Source organism: Dendrobates tinctorius, unplaced genomic scaffold (genome assembly GCF_039654945.1).
Source record: "Dendrobates tinctorius isolate UK_male_01 unplaced genomic scaffold, ASM3965494v1 ptg000276l, whole genome shotgun sequence".
Classification (NCBI taxonomy): domain Eukaryota; kingdom Metazoa; phylum Chordata; class Amphibia; order Anura; family Dendrobatidae; genus Dendrobates; species Dendrobates tinctorius.
Window position 1 is genome coordinate 5,740,366 of NW_027361943.1, and position 23,488 is coordinate 5,763,853.

Sequence of the window (23,488 nt, forward strand, 5' to 3'; positions counted from 1 at the left end):
TAAAACGCAAACAACGCTGCGTTTTTTTTACACATCAGCGTGCGCATGACGTTAAAAAAACGCGCGTTTGTTTTGCGTTTTTCTTTGCGTTTTTTATGCGCCCGATGCGCTGCGCAAAAAAACGCTAATGTGAAACTAGCCTTACAGGTGACTGAGAAAAAAGTATCTTTAGCAGAAAGCAGGGGAGATTCATGCTGAACCAGCATCACACATCACAAACTAGGGGTATTAACACGTTTTTTAGAAGATTTTTTAAACGGATCCTCACCAAAGTCCAGTTTATAAAAATTCATACATTAATTTTTATTGTAAATCCACTTTTCTATTCATTTGCTTTTTATTTTCTTTTACCTGAATATCGGTATGTGTGCACAACATATTTTTCAGGCAGATTCCACAAGAAATCTGCCTGAAAAAGCATAGCAAAATAGTCCCATAAAATGAACATAAGGCCGGAGTCACACATGACGTATAAAAAAATCGGTCCGTTTTTCACGGACAAGAATCACACAAATGTTTCATGAACAGTGATCCGTATGTCATCTGTGTGCAATGTGAGGATGTGATTTCCTCGCATCTAAGCATCCGTGTGACATCCGTATGGCGAGATTATCTCGTCGGCTTGCAAAATGGACATAACGTTTTTTAGGCGTGAAAGTAATTTAAATCATTACCAAGAACCCTAATTATTGGCTCTACAACAGGTGGCAGCCTCCAATCTTTGCATTTTCTGGCCATGCTAGTGTTGTGTTATTTCTGCTTTGTGACAAACAAGTCAGACAGACTAAGGCTGAGTTCACACGTGGCGGTTTTTTCGCGTTTCCGCGGCGGTTTTAACCATACAATTTTGCTGCGAAAAATATGCATCCCATGCATTCCTATGGGATTCCGCAATGCTGTGCTAATGCTGCGTTTTTTACTGCGGCGGAATCGCTTCGCGGTAAGAAACGCAGCATGCTCATTAATTTCGTGGATTCGCGGCGATCCCGCACCCATAGGAATGCATTGTTCTGCTTACTTTCCGCATGTGGCTGTGCACACCATGCGAAAAGTAAGCAGAACATTTGTGGATGGTACCCACTGTCCGGAGGAGAGGAGACTGTCCTCCGGGCTTTGGGTACCATATCCCTGTAAAAAAATATTGTTATGCTCACCTTCCGACGTCCCGCGCAGCCTCCCGCCTCTCTCCACGCTCCCGGTCCCAGTAAGCCTTTGCGAGTGATGACATCCATTCTCACGGGATCGCGAAGTCTCGCGGTCATTCGCGTGACGTCATCGCGAATGACCGCGAGACGTCGCGATCCCGTGAGAACGGACGTCATCGCGGTAATTGTCGCAAAGGATTACTGGGACCGGGAGCGTGGAGAGAGGCGGGAAGCCTGCGCGGGACGTTGAAAGGTGAGAATAACAATATATTTTTTTTATTATTATTTTTTACATCCTATCTTTTACTACTGATGCTGCATAGGCAGCCTCAATAGTAAAAAGTTGGTCACACTCGTCAAACACTGTTTGACGAGTGTGACCAACCTGTCAATCAGTTCTCCAAGTGATGCTCCAGATCGCTTGGAAAGCGCTAGCAATTCTGCAAGCTAATTACGCTTGCAAAATGCTAGTTTTTCCGCGGGAAAATCACGAGAATTTAAAATGCGATTTTCCCGCGGAATGGAATTCTGGAATTCTCACGGTAATTTCCGCTACGTGTGAACCCAGCCTAAGAGTCCCATTACACATAGCGACGCTCCAGCGATCCCGGCAACGATATGACCTGGTAAGGATCGCTGGTACGTCGCTACATGGTCACTAGTAAGCTGTCAAATAGGCAGATCTACTCAACGATGCAGTAACGATACGGCGATCCGTATAATGACCTCAACGGTCATTGGGGCCTTGTCACACAGCAGCTATTCTGATGACTCAGACCTCGATAGGTGTGAGATCTGAGTCATCAACGAGGTCTCTCGTCGTTGTTACGGTGTCAAACACAGCGATGCATGCTGGCCAGCGGGACACCAACGATCAAAAAATGGCCTAGGACATTCGAGCATGATCAGCGATATCGCAGCGGGGGCCCAGTCGCAGCTATGTGTCACATGTAGCGAGATCGCTGGCGAGGTCACTCTTGCGTCACGAAACCTGTGACGTTTCAGCAATCTTGCTAATGATCTCGCTATGTGTGAAGTACCCCCTACTTTTAACACAACTGAGCAGGTGCTTTACAACTGGGTTTTGTCCTGATGTTTTGGGGAGCCATACCCAGTGATTGTGGATCCGAGGATGTGGAGATGAATGTGGGTCCACCCGCTTTTGAGGCGACGGCTCACTAAAGGCCATTTTCACCGTCTCTATGCATCTCTGCGTAGCCATCAGTTCTTTCAATATTGTCGGATGAGCCTTGCCACATTTGATATTTTGCTGGAGATTGTGCGCCCTGGGATCACCTTTAAGGACACCAGGATGCGCAAATGTCTTTCTGCAGAGGAGCGGCTTATCCTTACGTTACGGTATATATTAAACCTCTATGTTGATGATGTTTAAAACAGCCTAGTTTATTTCATGGCCTTATACCTTACTTATTTTGCTCATTTTTTTGTATGTATCAAAAACCACATTTATACATTTACAATTTATGCTTGTATAAAAAAAGACCAAAGCCATTGCATGCAATTTAATGTTGTTAATGCATGGCTTATTTGTTATAGACTATAACTTTGAGCAATGATTAAACTGGTATTTGGTGGCATGGCTTCTAATTTTTTTTCTTTTTCTGTTTACTTTTAGCCTCCTTTCCACTGGGCTTTCATATGCGGCACTGCATATAGAATTTTTAATCGGAAAATCAGCCATCTAAGGTATTGTACGGTCTACGTGCTCAGAAATCTGGTCCCGACTCCATCAAGTGGTCATGCCTGAGCCCAAAAATGCAGACTGGTTGCGTATAGCCCGTGGATTTCAGGACATGTGCCAGTTTCCACACTGTATTGGAGCCCTGGATGGGAAGCACATCAGTGTGCGTAAGCCGCCGAACTCAGTGTCCCAATATTATAATTATAAACAGTATTTTTCTGTAGTGCTGTTTGCCCTGGTCGACAGTACCTACAGGTTTGTAATTGTAGATATTGAGGCCTATGGAAGAACTGGAGACTCCAGAGTCTTCAATTCTTCCATTATGGGTCGACGGCTGCGCAATAATGAGTTGGACCTCCCACCCCCACGTCATCTACCAGGGGCTACTGTTGAAGCAGTGCCTTACGTGATGGTTGCAGATGAGGCCTTTCAGTTATCACGCAACCTCTTGAGGCCCTATCCACGGAGAGGCCTAGACCACGGCGCAGGATCTTTAATTTTCGTCTTTCCCGTGCCCAACGTCTGGTGGAGTGTGCCTTCAGCATTCTCTGTGCCAAATGGCGGGTCCTGCAGTACACCATTTAACTTGGTGAAGGCAATGTGAATGTGGTGTTAAAAGCATGTGTGATACTTCACAACTTCCCCAGATACCCTGACTGTCCATCCAATGCTGGTGATCATAGAATCATAGAATCATAGAATCGTAGAGTTGGAAGGGACCTCCTGGGCCATCTGGTCCAACCCCCTGCTCAAAGCAGGATTCGCTAAATCATCCCAGTCAGATGTCTGTCCAGCCTCTGTTTGAAGACTTCCATTGAAGGAGAACTCACCACTTCTCGTGGCAGCCTGTTCCACTCATTGATCACTCTAACTGTCAAAAAGTTTTTTCTAATATCTAATCTGTGTCTCCTCCTATTCAGTTTCATCCCATTGCTTCTAGTCTTTCCTTGTGCAAATGAGAATAAAGTTGATCCTTCTACAATGTGACAGCCCTTTAGATATTTGTAGACAGCAATTAAGTCTCCTCTCAGTCTTCTCTTTTGCAAACTAAACATTCCCAAATCCTGCAACCTTTCCTCATAAGACAGGGTTTGCAGACCGGTCACCATTCTGGTCGCTCTTTTCTGAACTTGCTCCAGTTTGTTGATGTCTTTTTTAAAATGTGGTGCCCAAAACTGGACACAATATTCCAGATGAAGTGGAGTCTGCAAATACTGACTTGTTTACTACACATGTCCTTCAACCACGTTGTCAGCCCTCTGGGCTAAAAGTGTGGGTTGCCCTCCCAGGGCTGTGGGGTACTCGGTACCGGGCCCGATGAGCTTCAATGGGAGATGTCACGGCAGCTGGGACCTGGCCCATGGCCCTGGGCGCCCATTGTAAATGGAGTTGTTGCAGTGTGCTTATGGTGATGAAAGTTTATAAGTGATTCGTGACACCACCTGTGGTGTTCGGCAATGAAGATGTAAGCCGACGCTGCAGACAGATCCTCTGGGACAGATGGTGTGGTGCAGCAGTGACGTTACAGACCTCCATAGTCAGGGCTGGAGTCCCAGGGCAGTGTACGTGAAGTGACACGTAGATTGTGTAGTGTCAGGCGCAAGGGATGTAGCAGTGCTGGGCAGGTTGGCGCAGGAATAAGTGGAGAACACCAGGGCATGTAGTTCCAAAGCTTTACATACAGTTTTTTGCAGGTACAGGTGCCCGCATCCGTGCCGTGTCCTCCGGGTCAGGAGCTCAGCCAACTTCCAGGCAAGATGAAGTACTCCTTTCCAACACTCCGCCAACATATGTGCCTTTTCTGAACGTTTCCTCTTATAGCGCCTTTGAATGAAGTACTCCTAGTACTGAGTTACACTGGAGTTCCTCCTGTCAGATGTTCCTATGAACTCTACTTGTACGGCAGACAGCTGTAGCCTGCTTCGGGGACTCCTTGCTACTAAGTCCCGACTCTCTCTTATGTTGCTGTTGTGCCCCCAAGTCTTGTGTGGGAATAAAGGGGTCACTACTTCTATTCCTCCGGTGTCTGCTGCAGGACCATTAGTATCCATACAACCTCGGGGACCGGACCCCGGCCTTGCGCTTAGAACTTGAAAAGGGTTCTCCTCTAACCCTGTTCGTTGTTCTCTTATTCTCCTTACGTTCCATGCTAATCCTTCTTCCCAATGGAGAATCAAGCTTCCTTTCTCTGTCTCTTTCCTGTGCCAGCAGACCCAGATCACTGTGGCCTGCTGCAGCACTTCCTTCTTCCATCCCTCTCCTGGGGATCTTCTCTGTCTCACTCTCTGTTCTTCTACATCCTCACTCACTGACTGAATGACTGACTGACTCAACTTTTCCCGCTCTTTTATGTCAACTAAACTCCACCCACCTCCCAGTACGTTTCGTGTTCCAAGCAGGGAGCCACCAAGGGGTGCTATGCTACACTCCAAGCAGGGAGCCGCCGAAGGTGCTTTGCTACACTACTTTGTGGTGTGGGGTGCAGGTGTTGGAGTGTGGTCAGGTGTCTCCACCTTACCTGGATGGTGGGGTACCACACCTCAGGAGGAGGTGCAGTACCTCTGTGGCAACTGAACCCTCAGGGGCGCCACAAGTGCGTGATATACTAACCAATTATTTTATTTCACCAAAGGGATCTACTCCCTGGCAAGACAATGCTGTTTCTATGTAGTGTTTTTTCCCTTTGTTAGAAATTAAATATAGTAATGTTACTGTTTGAAGTGTGTGTTTTTTTGCCAAAACCTATGTATAGACTTTGATACAAATCACATAATGTATGTCGTCCTAACAACGCATCACACTCATATTGTTTTAAATGTTTTTACTCAAAACATATTTTTTTGGTAAAATAAATACACCATATTAACATCATATGGCAGTTGAGGCCTACTAACCAGTGCCAATAATAAAGTATTAAAGGACAATGCAAATACTAAAACCACAAAAAAAAATCTTACAGGACAGCCAAAAAAAAACCATTACAGGTTCTGGTAGGTTGGGGGTGGTGATGGCAGTAAGCCAGCATGTGCTGAACTAGGCCTAGGTGGTTGCCCAATCTGATTGTCAACCTGTGGTATGGCAGATGGGTAGGCAGGATTCTGGACCAAGGCTCGATCCTGTGGCTGACCATAATAGTGGAGTGGAGGGTATGGCTGCATTAACTCCTGAGTAAGAGAGTGACCCAATTGGTCATACCCCCCCAATATGGCCATGTTGACAAGACACATGTTGGGACCAGCCTCCGACAGTGGGTCTGCTCAAGTGGCCATATTGGGCAGGTGCTGTATACTCATACATGTGTCCAGGTTGGGGTTGATGTTGGGTTTGGGTGGCCTGTGTCTGGGATGCCATACGTGGTGAAGGTGCTGCAGCGACTGTTCCTGCCTGCTCTTCTGGAATATCTTGCAGTGGCAGAAGGTTGCTTTATGACATTTGCCACCTTTCCAGAAACAGAAACACAGGTGTTGGCTTGTTTGGGGGTGTGCATGCATCGATGAGGATTTGTATGGCACCTCTGGCCCGCAGTCCCACTGAACGCGGAAGGGGACGCAAGTAACGTGCCAGACTGTGTGAGTACACTTCCTCCACATTGTCATGGGCAGCCCTGGACAAATAGTCCAACACCCCTCTGTCAACTTGCCTCCTTGTGCCAGTGGTGGAAAGCACCCTTCTGCGCCGCCCACGGCATGGTATTGCTGAAGGCTGAGGTGAAGTATCAAGAGGCATGGTTGGACTGCTGCTGTGGTCCCCGTCCTCATCCTCTGGATTTGCTTCCTGTATGGCAGAAGATGCTGCTGGTGGTGGTGGGTGGTTGCTGCCTGTCAGTGCTGAAGATGGGCCAGCCACTTCGTCACCTTCACCAATCGTGGTCAATGTTGACCTCGGAGTCAGAAGCTGTCTCCCTTTCAGTAAGGTATGACTCCACTCTGTTGTTAAACAAAAAAACAAGTTAAGTATACCCGTTAGAGCATGTGTAAAAGATGTTGGGTCATGCATGCACTTAGGGTCTGAGTGTCACGGGGCAGTAGGGAAAAAAGCAGGAGACATGGAACCTGGGCCCCTGAACTGCCCCTCAGGCTAAGGGGGTGCTCTGACTCTCCTTAACTTGGGGGTACACTTGAAGGTAGTAAGGCCCAAGTCCCCGACCTGTCCCTATCTCCTGTTTAGCCCTGAGCTAAACCACCAACCCCCTCCCCAGGAGGTGAGACAGGGAATAAAGTGTACTGCACAACACCCAAAGGAAATCAGGCAGCAGAGTGAATCACCGAATAAACTTTTCGCAGTGGCTCAACACCTAAAAGCCAGCTGCCACCTTCACCATCTAACTCTGCTGCGGACACCGGGCAGTCAGAGTTCACACCAGTTTCAGCAGTGGCTCTTCACCTCAGAGCCTGCTGCTCACTTCACTGTGGTTCGCATCCAAAAGGAAAATGTGGTTATTACCAACACCTGCTCATAGACCATGTGACCCTATATTGGAAAAGGGAATGGTCAAATGATCAGGGGCCAAAAGCTGCTATAACCCCAGTGACCACCAGGGGCAAAAGGCAAACTAAAGAAAGTATCAGATGTAATGACACTTGTGGCCACCGGGGGCAAAAACCCATATCAAGGCCCCAGAAGCCTGAAAATAAAGGTTTTCATGAGGGAACCCAGACTCTGACATGGATCAAGAATTGGACAGTGACACTGAGATCCATCACCGGTGCCAGAAAATTGAGGCAGCGTTTCTTGTGGGCTGCATCGCCACTCCACCCAATATGCTGCCGTTCCTGCCGGTACTGGTCCCGGCAACTCCGCCAGCATCTAGTGACATCAGTCATGCAAAGTAAACAAGAAAAAATATTAACTATCACATTGTGTGGCTTACAACATGTAGGCTTCAGTGTAATGTAGGCTGCTACTTTTAGCATGTGTATAGTCTGAAATATAACACATCACATATGATGCGGCTATGGTAATTTGTTACCTTATGCAAAACTTTAAAGAAAATTTTTTATGATTGTACTTACTAATTTCTTGCTGGACCTCAGGAGGTCGCTCCTCAAAATCGGGGAACATGTGGCCACAGATTGTCCTCCATGCTACCTCCTTCCGTGCGCGGTCCGCATAATGTGCGCAGAATTGGCCCCAAAGTTCTGGCCTCTCCTGGACCAGAACTATCAGAATCTCGACATTGATGTGTCTGGACATGATGCTACACTCCGTGGAGGCATGCTTCCTGGTATGCTCTCGAGTGTGTCAGGATAATTTGCATGCCAAAACTTCCTGATAATGGATGAGTGAATTTCCTGTCACCTGGAGAAGTCTTCCGTATTCCTCGCAAGTCACACGCATAGTCCGTTTGTATTCCGATTTTTTTCTCGCACCCATTGACTTGCATTGGCGAGTCTCGGCCGAGAAATGCTGACAATCGCAGCATGCTGAGGTTTCGCTCGCACGTATAAAATGGTCGAGAAAAAAATCGGATGATGTGAGCTGCCCCATAGATTAACATTGGTCCGAGTGCTATGCGATTTTTTCTCGCATAGCACTCGTCCATATTTCTCGCTAGTGTGACTCCAGCCTTAGGGAATGTTTTGCCTTATGCACAGTAATGTCAAAACGACATTGCTGTGTACATGTTCCATGTTATCTCATTCATTCTAACAGTGAAGAAACTGATAGTAGGCTTTCTAACAAAAACACTGGTAAAACACTCATAATTCACCTGGGGTCATTGACTTGTATTGTTAAGTATAGAGCATTTTCAGAACAGAAAATGCCTGAAAATTGGTAAGCACACTTTTAATCACCTTGTGTCTCTGGAAAGCAGTTATAAGACATATGAACAAGAAGTTGAATTTGCATAGAAATACATATGTTCATTCTTTGGAACATTTAGTCAGCACTTTTTCAGGTGGGCCTGAAAAAGACATTGTGTGTACAGTGTACACAACTTAAGGGTATGTTCACGCCAACCTATTATTTTGGAAACTCCTTCTGGAAATTCTCTTTTATTTGGGAGTTTTTTTATTTTCTGCAGCTACTAGTAATGAGAGAGGACTAAAATGCTCAGGTACTCTTTTTTCTGGCGCCCCTCCCCCCATAGGTCTGGAGGGGGTCAAAATATTGCTGAAAACAGAAATGGCGTGGGAACAGCATGGGAAAGACCCCTGGAAGCATCTGTAATTTCTAGGTGGCTACTGGGAAAAATCTTGTCAGAGTATTACGCCACTTTTATGGACTGATGTAATGTAAAGAAACATTCTTTCCAGGATAATGACATGTATATACATTGGGTGTAGAAAGTATTCAGACTCCTTTAAATTTTTCACTCTTTGTTTTATTGCAACCATTTGGTAAATTCAAAAAAGTTCATTTTTTTCTCATTAATGTACACTCTGCACCCTATCTTGACTGAAAAAAAACCAGAATTGTAGAAGTTTTTGAAAATGTATTCAAAAAGAAAAACTGAAATATCACATGGTCATAAGTATTCAGACCCTTTGCTCAGTATTAAAAGCACCCTTTCGAGTTAGTACAGCGATGAATCTTCTTGGGAATGCAACAAGTTTTTCACGCCTGGATTTGGGTATCCTCTGCCATTTTTCCTTGCAGATCCTCTACAGTTCCGTCAAGTTGGATGATGAATGTTGGTGGACAGCCATTTTCAGGTCTCTCCAGAGATGCTCAATTGGGTTTAGGTCAGGGCTCCGGCTGGGCCAGTCAAGAATGGTCACAGATTTGATCTGAAGCCACTCCATTGTTATATTAGCTGTGTGCTTAGGGTCACAGTCTTGTTGGAAGGTGAACCATCGGCCAAGTCTGAGGTCCAGAACACTCTGAAAGAGGTTTTCATCCAGGATATCTCTGTACTTGGCTGCATTCATGTTTCCTTCAATTGCAACCAGCCGTCCTGTCCCTGCAGCTGAAAAACACCCCTATAGCATGATGCTGCCACCACCATGTTTCACTGTTGGGATTGTATTGGGCAGGTGATGAGCAGTAAAACCTGCAAAAGACAAAATGAGCAAAAACCCTGCTGTAACTAAATAAGTAAAAGCAAAAGTGCATCGAAATAATACAGAGTTTATAGTAATACTGTTTTTGATCAAAAGTAGCATGAAAGCCATCCCACCACGACACGGTAACTCAGTTCATGCTACTTTTGATCAAAAACAGAATTACTAAAAACTCTGTATTGTTTAGATGCACTTTTGCTTTTACTTATTTAGTTACAGCAGGGTTTTTGCTCATTTTGTCTTTTGCAGGTTTTATGGCCAATGTCAACATGCATTTACATGCTGCATGTGTATCAACTCAAACCAAGCTCAATTTTTGTGTTTTTTCTGGTCATGAGCAGTGCTTGGTTTTCTCCACACATACCGCTTAGAATTATCACCAAAAAGTTCTATCTTCATCTCATCAGACCAGAGAATCTTATTTCTCATAGTTTGGGAGTCCTTCATGTGTTTTTTTAGCAAACTATATGTGGGCTTTCATATGTCCCGACTGGTGGAGGGCTGCAGTGATAGTTGACTTTGTGGAACTTTTTCCCATCTCCCTACTGCATCTGTGGAGCTGAGCAACAGTGATCTTGGGGTTCTTCTTTACCTCTCTCACCAAGGCGCTTCTCCCATGATTGCTCAGTTTGGCTGGATGGCCAGGTCTAGGAAGACTTCTGGTGGTCCCAAACTTCTTCCATTTAAGGATTATGCAGGCCACTTTGCTCTTAGAAACCTTGAGTACTTCAGAAATTCTATTGTAACCTTGGCCAGATTTGTGCCTTGCCAGAATTCTGTCTCTGAGCTCCATGGCCAGTTCCTTTGAACTCATGATTCTCATTTGGTCTGAAATGCACTGTTAGCTGTGAGGTCTTATATAGACCGGCGTATCCCTTTACAAATCAATTCCGATCAGTTTAATTAAACACAGCTGGACTCCAGTGAAGGAGTAGAACCATCTCAAGGAGGATCACATGGAAATTGACAGCATGTGACTTAAATATGAGGGTCTGAATACTTATGACCATGTGATATTTCAGTTTTTCTTTTTTAATAAATTTGCAAAAATTTCTACATTTCTGTTTTTCAGTAAAGATGAGGTGCAGAGTGTACATGAATGAGAAAAAAATGAACTTTTTTGAATTTACCAAATGGCTGCAATGAAACAAACAGTGAAAAATTTAAAGGGGGCTGAATACTTTCCATACCTAGTGTAAAACAGCATAAATAAGATAAAGCTCCTCCTTACCTTGGGGTATGTTCACACACAATGCTTTTGCCTTTTTTTTGCATGTTTGCATTGCTATCAATGGTGAAAAAAACATTCAACAGTAAATGTTATTTTATCATTTTAAGGCCGGAGTCAGACTACCGTAAAACACAGCTGAGTGCTATGCAATAAAACATCGGATAGCACTCTGCCCAGTAGTAGTCTATGGTGCAGCTCACGTCTGTAATTATTTTCTCATGCCAAATTGGCATAAAAGAATAATAGCAGCATGCTGCGATTTGCAGCAAGTCTCGGCTGACTCACACCTGTACAAGTCTAAGGTTGGAGTCACACTGCCGAATTTCTCATGCGATAATCGCATCGCATAGCACGGGCTGGCCGGCACCTCTCCAGACCTGAGCATGACAGCGTGATGGATTACTATGCAGCTGTCAAGCTCAGGTCAGGAGAGCCGACAGCCAATGCGAGTTTTACGATGCAATTCTCGGACGAAAAATACACCAGTGTGTCTCTGCCCTAAGGGTGCATGTGAATCATCCCACTGCACTCGGATATCACCCAAGTGCAGTGCAATTCACGCCCACAGCAGAGGAGATGGAGAAATTACTTTCTGGCTGTATGCTGTTGACACACAACTTCCCCATAATCCTGTAGAATGTAAGCCCGCAAGGGCAGGGTCCTCTCCCTCTTTTATCAGTCTGTGATTGTTAGTTTGTTTATTGTAAGTGATATTTCTATTTTGATGTAACCCTGTCTCATGTACAGCACCTTGGAATTAATGGTGCTACAGTATATAAAATAGTAATAATATCTGCCGCAGTAAAAAGGTGTATATTTCTCTGCTCAGAACAATTTGTGGGGCTAGCCCTAGATCAGTCTCACCCATTTTCCTTACCTTGCCTTGCCGCCGCGGAGGTTGGCACCCTAAAATTGCGATGCGGTGCCCCCACTCCTCGTCGGCACTCCCTCACGATTAAAAGGATCAGTATTCAGTGAGAAGCACCAATGTGGCAATGCAGCACGATTGGTCGAACAATATATTACAAATAAATCTGGTATATTGTTTTTACATTTTAAACCTCAATAACTACAACCGTACAAAACAGCATTGTAAGAGTAGTGCAGTGGTGACAAGGTGAGTTTATATTAATTGAATATACAATTTATAGCATTGAAAAGCAAATTCTGAAAAGCCATTATGTGCTTGAAAGGAGATTAAATAAATAGTAAAACGAAAAGGAATGTGTGCTTAGACTGAAAATACATTTTTCTTCTCCATGCATAAAACCATTCCATTAAGAGACTATCCCCTTTAGAGGATTTGCAAAGAAAAACAAGTTTTGTGAGATTAGGCTTTTTTTTCTTTCTTTTTTTTTTTTTATTGCATAGAAACGCAAGACTTGTTTTGCAAACTAAAGCAAGACTGTTCTTAAGTATAGAGCAAGAAAATGAGGAGGGGTAAGTCTTTGAGCAGTAATATAAAGAACATTACGCGTGCAAGTAATGTAAGGGTGTGGATAGAATAACATTGTAGTTATACAGAAATTACCTAATTTGAAAGGAATACTCAAGTGCAAGTGTATGTTACTGTATTGATTTTTTCAGCAGATTTCAGCAGTATTTGGATTTTTGCACAAAACTTTTAACTTTTGTTAATTTCTATTTTTTTACCCATTACTTACGCAGTGCCCACATGATATCCAGGAAAATAGAATGTTAGTGCATTAGTTAATTTCCTTAGTGTACTGTACGTGAGGTGTAAGGTAGCGAAATGCTGTCCTGATTGTGGCTAAGGCCGGGGTCAGACTTGCGAGAAACTTGCAGGAGTCTCACATCTTAGCCGGCACTCTGGACCGGGGCGCTCAGCTGCATAGAAATACACGCAGCCGCACACTCCGGTCCAAGTGCCGGCGACCCTCCCGAGTATTAAGATGCAAGACTCGTCCGAGTTTCTTGGAAGTCTGACCCCGGCCTTATACCCATCTTCACTCTCATTTATTCTTTATTTCAATGTAGCTACCTGGGGCCCAGAAATCCTGCTTCTCATCAGAAAAGCAGGTTTCGCAGATAGGACACACATGGGAAGAATATATATCTAATCACATATTACTATTTTACTTGTTTTGGCATTTTGTGAACTGAACACCACCTACAGCACACAATTGGAAAAGCAAAATGCTTCAATTTCTTTAGCATTAACCACTTTAAATGTAGTGGTTAAATGAATGCAGTGTGTTTTGCAAGGATATTTTTGAGGGAAAATCCACTGTAGCTGACATTCAATCTTTCAAATTTGAAGGTTTATTCAACTATATACAAATGGGTTAAAAAGAACAGTGTTAGTGTTCTGGAGAGATCAGGTCAAAGTCCAGGACTTGGAGGGATTGACTGAGACCTAGTATTCTAAACTTCTACCACTGCCCATCTGCTGCTAATAATGGTCATATGACCATATTCTTTAGTGCTGTAAATAATGGCAGGGACAGGCTGACGGTATAACACACTTTTTTTTATTGACAAAGTTCTTTGAATGTTTACTTTGCTTATGGGTGTGCTATATATGAAACACATGTAAGCACTTAGTAACAACAGATTCTGATCAGCTGGATTGAATTGCTGCAGACTTCACATTGGTGTTGTCATTTACAGATCCAAATGAAAATGGAAATCAGTGTCGGATCCATCACCCAATTACAATAATGCCATGTTCCCACCTCCAGTTTTTGGTCAGTATTTTACATCAGTATCTGTAAGCCAAAACCAGGATTGACACAGTCAGAGGAAAAGTATAATAGAAACAAATGCATCACTTCTGTATTTCTCACACACTCCTGGTTTTGGCTTACAAATAATGATAAATATACATTGTGGTGTAGTTACCACTATGTCAGCTAGGAGGCGCTGTGTGGGTGTCCCAGGACGGGTGTACAGGCACATTCAGTGTGGTAACAGGAGCAGGGTCCTAAATGACCATTATGGGTCTCAAGGTGGGTGGCCTTGGGATGCAGGCTCCAGGGTGTATTGATCAGCAGAGGTACTGCTGATCTTTCTGTTACACTGTGTCAGGGAAGCCTGTGTGTGTCTATACAACCTTTAGTGATGTCATAGCCATGTGATCACCTGTGGGTGTGGTTACAGGGCTATGTAATTGAGGTGTTTGGCACATGGAAGAGAGAGTGGAGGGAGTCTGTCTGAGTGTGGACAGACTTCCATGTGTCCAGGTGGGACACTACAGAGAGTGTATATGGGGAGGACTACAGCTCCCAGCATGTGCTGAGACTCTCGGTCCGAGTCTGAAGCCACGGACATTTGTGTTCCTTTGCCTGAGTTGAAGGTTATATTTCAGTGTTATGCTGCCTTGTGGGTTTATGAAGTTAATAAACCACATGGACTTTGGGAAAACCTGCCTCATAATTGTCTCCCGCTGCACCTGAGCGAGTCACATCCCTACAACATATATATAATAAGTTCTGTCTGGTTAGCCATGGTTTCTATCGTTTTAACCCCTCACAGTGCTTGCGGAGATCTCATTGAGGTCACCGCAGTTCATCATCCTGGCTCACAGTGAAGTGTCGGCGGGAACCTGTGGTAACCTTTATGACATCACCGCTAGTCACTGAAGTTACGTTAGCATCACCTAATTCTCCCATGGTTTTCAGCCAGAATGGTTGCATCATAGCACCATTCAGGTTATAAACCACATGTTGCAGAGATGGATTATGGCGTGGGACAGTATGACTAATCATCACATCAGACAGGTGAGGGATATGGTTGTTTTTTATGGCTTCAATGGAGTGGAGTAAGGTGAGTATAAAGGATGTTTATTATTTTCTGCTTTTTTACAGGGGACAAGGACTTCAGTGAAATGTGTTTGTTTTTATTTTTAGTTCAAATAAAGGCGTTAGTGTCTTTCTTTCAAATAAATGATTTTATTCTGGCTGTCTTCTTTTACAATCTAACTATGGGATTAGCAATGGATAGGCATATTGACGACGCCTATCCATTACTAACCTGTGAGCTTGATGTCAGTGGCCATAAAACAGCTGACATCAACCCCATAAATATTAGCCCACTTGCCACCGCACCAGGGCAAGTGGGAATAGCAAGGCAAAGCACTAGAATTAGCACATCTAATAGATGCCCCTTTTTTGGGGCAGCTGCGAGCTGCTATATTTAGGCTGGCAGGGAGGGAAAATATCCATGTCCCCTTACCATCCTGAGAATACCAGCCCGCAGCTTCCTGCTTTAGCTTGGCTGGTTGTTAAAAATGAAGGGGGACTCTACGCCATTTTTAAGTTAAATAATAATAAAAAAATGGCAGAGTGACCTCTTTATTCTTGATAACCAGCCATGATAAAGCTGACAGCTGAGGGTTACAGCTCACATTTGTCAGTTTTGCCTGCACTGTTTATCAGAACTAGAAGAGACCACTCATGATTTTTTTTAATTTCTAGCACAGGAACTGGCTGATGAATACTTCCATAAGTGGAGCCTGCTATCACTGTTATCAGCAACAGCAGGCAAAGGCTGATGTGAGTAGTACTCTCTTATAAGCCGACGCTTGTGACCGAGGGTAAACTTTTTACTGCCGGTCACGGCTGCTGGCTCACGCTGTCATCTGACAGCATGAGAACCACAGCTCTCTGACCGGCGGCAATAATCTTACTGGCGATAAGAGCCTCCAGCGTTTCTCATGCCGAACCCGAATAGTAACACAGACTTCCTGGAGAAGTCTGTGTTCGGGGTCCGTACACGAACACTAGGTGTTCAGTACAGACCCCGGACTTTACAGTTCGGGTTTGCCCATCTCTAGCCATGGGCACTCGAACAAACATGCCAAAGATACTGGGATAACACAATATCCGAGCATGCTTGCTCTTCACTATTTATTACCAGGACCAGAATCTCGACTCATTTGAAAAATGACAGAAATAAATGCAAGCAAAGTTGCTTTGTGAGACGCTTAAAAACTATGATTCTTACCATGAATAATATAAGTAGTAATACTAAGAAAAACTATGCTAAACTCTGATAATTAACAAGATGTTTTGCGATGGATTCAGTGTAGAAAATATAATAAAATGCTATTTCACCACCTGTGTCTAAAGTAAAGAGAGGCCCGCTGTATCTGCAGAGATGGATAGTTCAACAGTAAGTTACTTTTTGCTAGTGAACAATGAGGGAATACCACATTACAATGGTTTGAGACTATTAAGAATATAACCCTGGAGATTATGATTCATAGTGACTTTTTGTTATGACTTGCCCTATATACTTCAATCTTTCTTGTCACTGCCAATATAGACTAAAATGCTAATGACTGCAGCAGTGAAACAATTGTTCACTAGATGGTTTTTCATTAACAGATGTTCAACGATCAACCTATATCTATGTAATGTATATTGCCATCTATAGTTAACCCCTTAGTAAGAGAGCCAATTTGGTACTTAATGACCAAGCCAATTTTTACAATTATGACAACTGGTCGCTTTATGAAGTTATAGCTCTAGAATGCTTCAATGTATCCCACTGATTCTGAGAATGTTTTTTCGTGACATATTGTACTTCATGTTAGTGGTAAAATTTCTTCGATATAACCTGCGTTTTTTTATGAAAAAATGGAAATTTGGCAAAAACTTTAAAAGTATTCCACAGAAACTCCAAAAAATTGAATGGAGAAAAAAGGGTGATATAAAGCAAAAATTATCAAAAAAAGTTTTTTTATTTGAATATGCAAATTTTTGTTACACAAATAAAATCACGTCAAGAAATAAGAACCACACATCCAAGGACATGGACCAAGGGACATAAGGTAAGTACCTAGATGTTATGACTACAGGGTATTTATGAAAAAAAAATCAGAAAATTGTTTTTTTGAAAAAAAAAAAACACAAAAATATATAGCCAGTGCTACGAGGGCGCCTGAAAAGTTCGAGGCCCACCCAAGAAATCTTTTTTGCATGATCTTGTTTTGCAATGCAATATGTTATTTAGTTAGTTAAATGGTATCATGAGCAATCTGGATTTATTTAGATTTTTTTTGTTTCCGTTACAGCATTGTAAAGTTGGGTCGCAAGGCTGAAATATGAAAATGGAAAAGTTGGCAAAGTTCACACATCGGCTGTTGCAATGGCTGCAATTCACTCCTGTGGTTTCCAACTGCTTCAGCACCCACCCTATTCCCCTGAATTGGCTCCCTCGGACTATCATCTATTCCCACAGATGAAAAAGCACCTTGGTGGAAGGTGGAATTGCAGCCACTGCAACAGCCAATGTGTGAACTTTGCCAACTTCTCCATTTCCATATTTCAGCCTTGCGACCCAACTTTAAAATGCTGTAATGGAAACAAAAAAAATCAAAATAAATCCAGATTGCTCATGAGACCATTCAACTAACCAAATAACATATTGCATTGTAAAACAAGACCATGCAAAAAAGATTTCATGGGTGGGCCTCAAACTTTTCAGGCGCCCCTCGTACATTGGAGTGCAAAATTGCATGAAAAAAGGGTTAAGCAATAAAGCAAAGTTGCAAAACTGTATTATAAATGTGTGCCTGTAACATGTCCAAAGAATGTTATAATAATTATTGCAGCGGATTGAGTATAATTCAGTGCAAGAATCACTAGGAAGTGATCCCAGAGGTAAAGTGCAATAGTGCATTAATAAATTTAAATAGTGCTCCATGAATATGGACAGAGCACTAAATTAATCGCTGCCATATGTACAAATTAAGGACATGTGAATAAATAGAGCTTGAATCGCAATGCATGTCATAAATACCTGAAGTGCTGTATAGTGATAGTCCTACAGAACCGTGTCCTCACTCCAACAGTGCCATTTCGCTATTGCTTCCTCCATTCTTCCTAACCCTAATCCCAACCCTAACCATAACCCTAACCCCAAACCTAACCCTAACACAACCCTAAGCCTAGCGCAACCCTAACTTTAGCCCAACCTTTTTTTATCCTAACCCTAACTTTAGCCCAACCCTTACTCTAGCCCCAATCCTAACTTTATCCCAACCCTAACACTAGCCCAAACTCTAACCCAAGCCCAACCCTAACCCTAATTTTACCCCAATCCTAATTTTAGCCGAAGCCTAACTTTAGCCCAACCCTAAATTTAGCCCAACTCTAACCCTAATGGAAAAATGGAAATAAATACATTTTTTATTTTATTATTTTTACCTAGGGTCTATCACAGTGATCAAAATGAACCAATATGAAAAATTTCCTATTGTTGCCGGGTGCCGGCTGTCAGATCTTGGCGGGCGCACTGCGCATGCACTCGCCATTTTCTTCCCGGAAGACGCCGGCAACAGGGGGAATTCACGGGGTTAGCCGAGATCCCGGAGAAATTCTCACTCTGGGGGTCGCTATACACTTATTTCTTAGCGCCGTTAAAAAGCGGCCTGAGGCATAAGTACCCTTAACTGTCGCTGTTAAAAGGCGTATCAGCGGTTGTTAAAGGGTTAAAAAAATGACGCCAATGCTGTCAGTCTGTCTGGGTGTCTCTTTGTTTTAAGCACAAACTTCTCAGGTACAGCTTTTGAAAAGTAGATGACCACACCAACATTTGGAACCGAGCAGTAGAGCCAAAGGATCCTTGTGGGCTAAGGTCCTTTTTTTGTTCCATGGAACCAGGAAGATGTCCGACAGCATAAGCAAGTGTAAGGGCCCCGTCATACAAAGCGACTCACCGGCGATCCCGACAACGATATGAACTTGCCAGGGTCGCTGGTGTGTCTCTACATGATCGCTGGTGAGCTGCCAAACAGCGCGGTGCGGCGTTTAGAAACCCGCTGTTTACCTTGGTTACCAGCTCCCTGCACCAGCGCGCTGGTATCTAAGGTACATTGCGGGCTTTAAGCACCGCGCGGCGCTTAGAAACCCGCTGTTTACCTTGGATATGAGCTGGGAGCTCACTGATCGCTGCTCTCCCGCCTGCCACACGCAGCGATGTGTGCTGGCCAGCGGGAGACCAACGATCAAAAAAAAGTCCATGGCTTTTGAGCACAATCAGCGATACTTGGCAGGGGGGCCGGTCGCTGATACCTGTCACACAGAGCGATATCGCTGGTGAGATAGCTGTTGCATCACAAAACTTGTGACTCAGCAGCGAGCTTTAGAATATAGAAAGAAAATAATAATAATGGGGTAATGTTTTAAAATAATAATGAATATATTATTGGCATAAGTATATGCTCACATGGCAGTTTTTCTTTTTTGCTAAAAATATTATTATTACTATTATTTATTTTTATAGCCCCATTGATTCCATGGTGCTATACATGAGGGAAAATAGGTAAAAAGAATAAGTAAAACATATTCCAAAAGGTAACATCTGTTTCTATCTATTGTATATCTATCTATATCTATCTATCTATCTATATATATATATATATATTTTATACATTGTCAATTGTTTATACCTCAAGTTTCATTATATTAATGTTCTCTTAAGTAGTCACAGAAAGGGCAAAACAACATACAACATATTAGATTGCCAATTAGAAAGGGTTCCATGCAAGTATAGGCTGCAAGAAACAATAACAAAAGAAATCATAAATAGAACAAGCCAACAAAAGTAGGCATTACAAATCTCTTAATAACTGCTGTTTCCTAAGGTAGATGTTAGATTTTGCTTTGGATTCAGGAGTTAGTGTAATCATTAAATAGGTATAGAATGTATTCTACAAGATGGATAGGAAATACAATTCATAAATTTACTGAATTACATCCATCTTACTAAACTAAATGGAGAAAATATTGAGGTATTGTCAATCAGACTTGTTCTTCAGTCAGCATTTTAATATCAAGCATCTGTAAGCTCTTTGAGGCCAGGTTCAGATGGACATGTTTCAGACTGACTGCAGGTCTCCCAACCTAAACTTACAGCCTCATGTTCAGGTGAGGAGAGCCCCGAGTATTCTGTGCATTGTTTTCAATACTAATACCTTGAAATACGGATGTGTGAAACCAGTCTTACCCACACAGTAATTGCACCAAATGGAAATGACTTTGTTGCAAATTGCATGAAAATTGCAATGAATAATCCATTAGTGGAAAATAGAAAGTGACATACATACAAGTTGCTTCTCACAAAATCAGAATATCATCAAAAATTTAATTTATTTCAGTTCTTCAATACAAAAAGTGAAACTCATATTATATAGTCATTACAAACAGAGTGATCTACTTCAAGTGTTTATTTGTGTTAATGTTGATGATTATGGCTTACAGCCAATGAAAACCCAAAAGTCATTATCTCAGTAAATTAGAATAATTTACATAAAACATCTGGAAAGGCTTCCTAAGCATTTATAAAGGTCCCTTGGTCTTTTTCAGTAGGCTCCACAATCATGGGAAAGACTGCTGACTTGACAGATGTCTAGAAGGCAGTCATTGACACACACTCCACAAGGAAAGTAAATTTTGCATTTCATTTGGAAATCAAGGTCCCAGAGTGTGGAGGACACACACAATCCAAGCTGCCTGAGGTCTAGTGTGAAGTTTCCACAATCAGTGATGGTTTCGGGAGCCATGTCATCTGCTGGTGTAGGTCCACTGTGTTTTATCAAGACTAAAGTCAGCACAGCCGTCTACCAAAAAATTTTAGAGCGATTCATGCTTCCCTCTGCCGACAAGCTCTTTGGAGATGGAAATTTCATTCTCCAGCACGACTTGGCACCTGTCCACACTGCCAAAAGTACCAATACCTGGTTTAAAAACAACAGTATCACTGTGCTTGATTGGTCAGCAAACTTGCCTGACATCAACCCCATAGAGAATTGATGGTGTATTGTCAAGAGGAAGATGAGAGACACAAGACCCAAAAATGCAGTCAAGCTGAAGGCTGCTATCAAAGCAACCTGGGCTTCCATCACACTTCAGCACTGTCACAGGTTTATCGCCTCCATGCCACGTCGCATTAATGCAGTAATTGATGCAAAAGGAGCCCCGATCAAGTATTGAGTGCATTTATTGAACATACATTTCAGTAGGCCAACATTTTGGATTTTAACATCATTTTTCCAGCTGGTGTTTTAAAGTATTCTAATTTACTGAGATAATGACTTTTGGGTTTTCATTGGCTGTAAGCCATAATCAACATTAACAGAAATAAACACATGAAATAGATCACTCTGTTTGTAATGACTCTTTATAATATATGAGTTTCACTTTTTTTATTGAAGAACTAAAATAAATTAACTTTTTGATGATTTTCTAATTTTGTGAGAAGCACCTGTATGTTGCTGTCTTGCCTCTTACCTATCCTATTCCAAGCAGAGGTACTTGAGTGAACATTGGTATATGTTAGAAATGAGCAGTGATGAACCAAAGGTTGTATAAGAATATGTCAATAAATTTAATATAGTAATGGGATCCTTATTGTAAGAGCAGTCACAGAAGGTTGTAATGGTAACATATAATAAAATATTTAAGAAATGTCTAATGATTGTGGGATTTTTGTTTCCCCACTGTCTTTGGTTCTTCAGGTACTACATTAATAATCAAATTCTGCCACTGTATTCAAACAAAAGAGCAGGCAAAGTTTGCAAATGAATTGGTCAAAATGTATGAATGAGAATATTAATTATTTCAATATATAATTCTTGAAATATATTAATTATATAAGGATGGGTTAAATTATACTATTAAGGTCTGGAGTTGAGATTTAGTTGATTTCCTTTGGTTGTCTGCCATGCAGGAGCAGACATAACATTAGTGCAATCTGTGAAGTTGCACAAACGACCAAGAGGTTAGGGGGCCCATTTCCACCTCCAAAATTACAGTAGGTTGAATTGTGCATTATGAGGAGCTATTGGACTCAGAGGCCTTCCCTTGACTGTGCTCGACAGTCCGGTCATGTAATGAAATCCCATTACCTGCATAAAAATGATAAAGGTTTATGTTAAAAGGGTTGTTCTACACTCCTCTCCTGAAATTAGTAGGTCTTTACTAATTCTTAAAATATTTGTATTTTAGAATTCAGACCAATCAGCCACAGGATGAGACCACAACAGAAATCAATGTTTGTGACCAGCCTCCAAACTCTGTGTGTTTTGGAGTTCCTACCCTCATTGTAACAGGGGAGTGTATAACTGCTGGCGTATGCACCTGTAGACCAAGTTCCCACATCGATTCATTTACCACCGCCATCAACTCAGAAAGAACAATGAAAGAAAAGGAGAAAAAAGCAGCTAATATAGACATTCACGTGTACAATACCTCAGCCGCAATGCTGAAGATTTGCAGGACACCTTTGCATATACAGTGGCTTGTGAAAGTATTCACCCTCCCTTTGCATTTTTAGTGGTTTGCTACTTTACAACCTGGATTTTCACTGGATTTTTGAGGTTTTGCATCAGTTCATGTAAAGAACATGCCTACAACTGTGAACATTGGGTTTTCTTTTTATTGTGAAGCAAACATCAAATAGGACAAAATAACTGAGAACTTAAGTGTGTATAACTGTTAATCCCCTTAAAGTCAGTACTTTGCCGAGCCTCCTTTTGCGGCAGTTGCTGCTGGAAGTTGCATTGGATAAGTCTTTGTGAGCTTTCCATATATTGCAAAACTGCTCAAGCTCTGTAAAAGTAAGATGGTTTCCTTTGGTGAACAGCAATCTCCAAGACTGACCGAAAATTCTCAATTGCATTAAGGTCTGGGTTTTGACCAGGCCACTCTAAAACATTTACACATTTCCCCTTAAATTACTCAAGTGTTGTTTTAGCAGTATGCTTTGTTGGAGGTTGAACCTCCGTCCTAGTCTCAAATCACTGACAGACTGAAACTGTTTTTTTCTCAAGAATATCCCTATATTTTGCAACATCCATCTTCGCCTTGACTTGGACCATTTTCACAGTCCCTGCTGCCGAAAAACATAATCACGGCATGATGCTGTCATCACCATGTTTCACTGGGGGGATGTTATTTGAAGGGTGGTGAGCTTTGTTGGTTTGGCGCCAGACATAAAGTTTGGTGGCCAAAAAGTTCAATTTTGGTCTCATCTAACCACAGCACCTTCCTTCATACATTTGAGGAGTTTCCCACATGTCTTTTGGCAAACTCAAAATGAACCTTACAATTTTTGTGTGTAAGTAAAGGCTTTTTTCTGCCCACTCTTCCATAAAGGCCCCTTCTATGGAGCAAACGGCTTATTGTGGTCGTATGAACAGATACTCCAGTCTTCGCTTGAGAACTCTGCAGCTCCTTCAGGGTTACCTTTGGTCTCTGTGCTGCCTCTCTGATTAATGCCCGGGCTGAGAGTTTTGGTGCATGACCCTCTCTTGGCAGGTTTGTTGTGGCACCATGTGCTTTTCATTTGATAATGAATTTGATAATGGTCCAGTGGATCATCAGAGATTGGGATATTTTTTTCTTTAACCCAACCCTGACTTGTACTTCTCAACAACTTT

At 42.5% G+C, this 23,488-nt stretch overlaps 1 long non-coding RNA gene across 1 annotated transcript; it reads right to left on the reverse strand.

Annotated features, from left to right (window-relative positions):
- Positions 1-5,653: 5,653 nt before the first annotated feature.
- LOC141072584 (uncharacterized) lies at positions 5,654-7,283 on the reverse strand. The gene is made up of 2 exons (XR_012226706.1): positions 7,231-7,283; positions 5,654-6,773 (listed from the first exon to the last, which is right to left on the reverse strand). It is a non-coding gene; the product is annotated as an uncharacterized lncRNA (long non-coding RNA).
- Between the last annotated feature and the right edge of the window lie 16,205 nt (positions 7,284-23,488).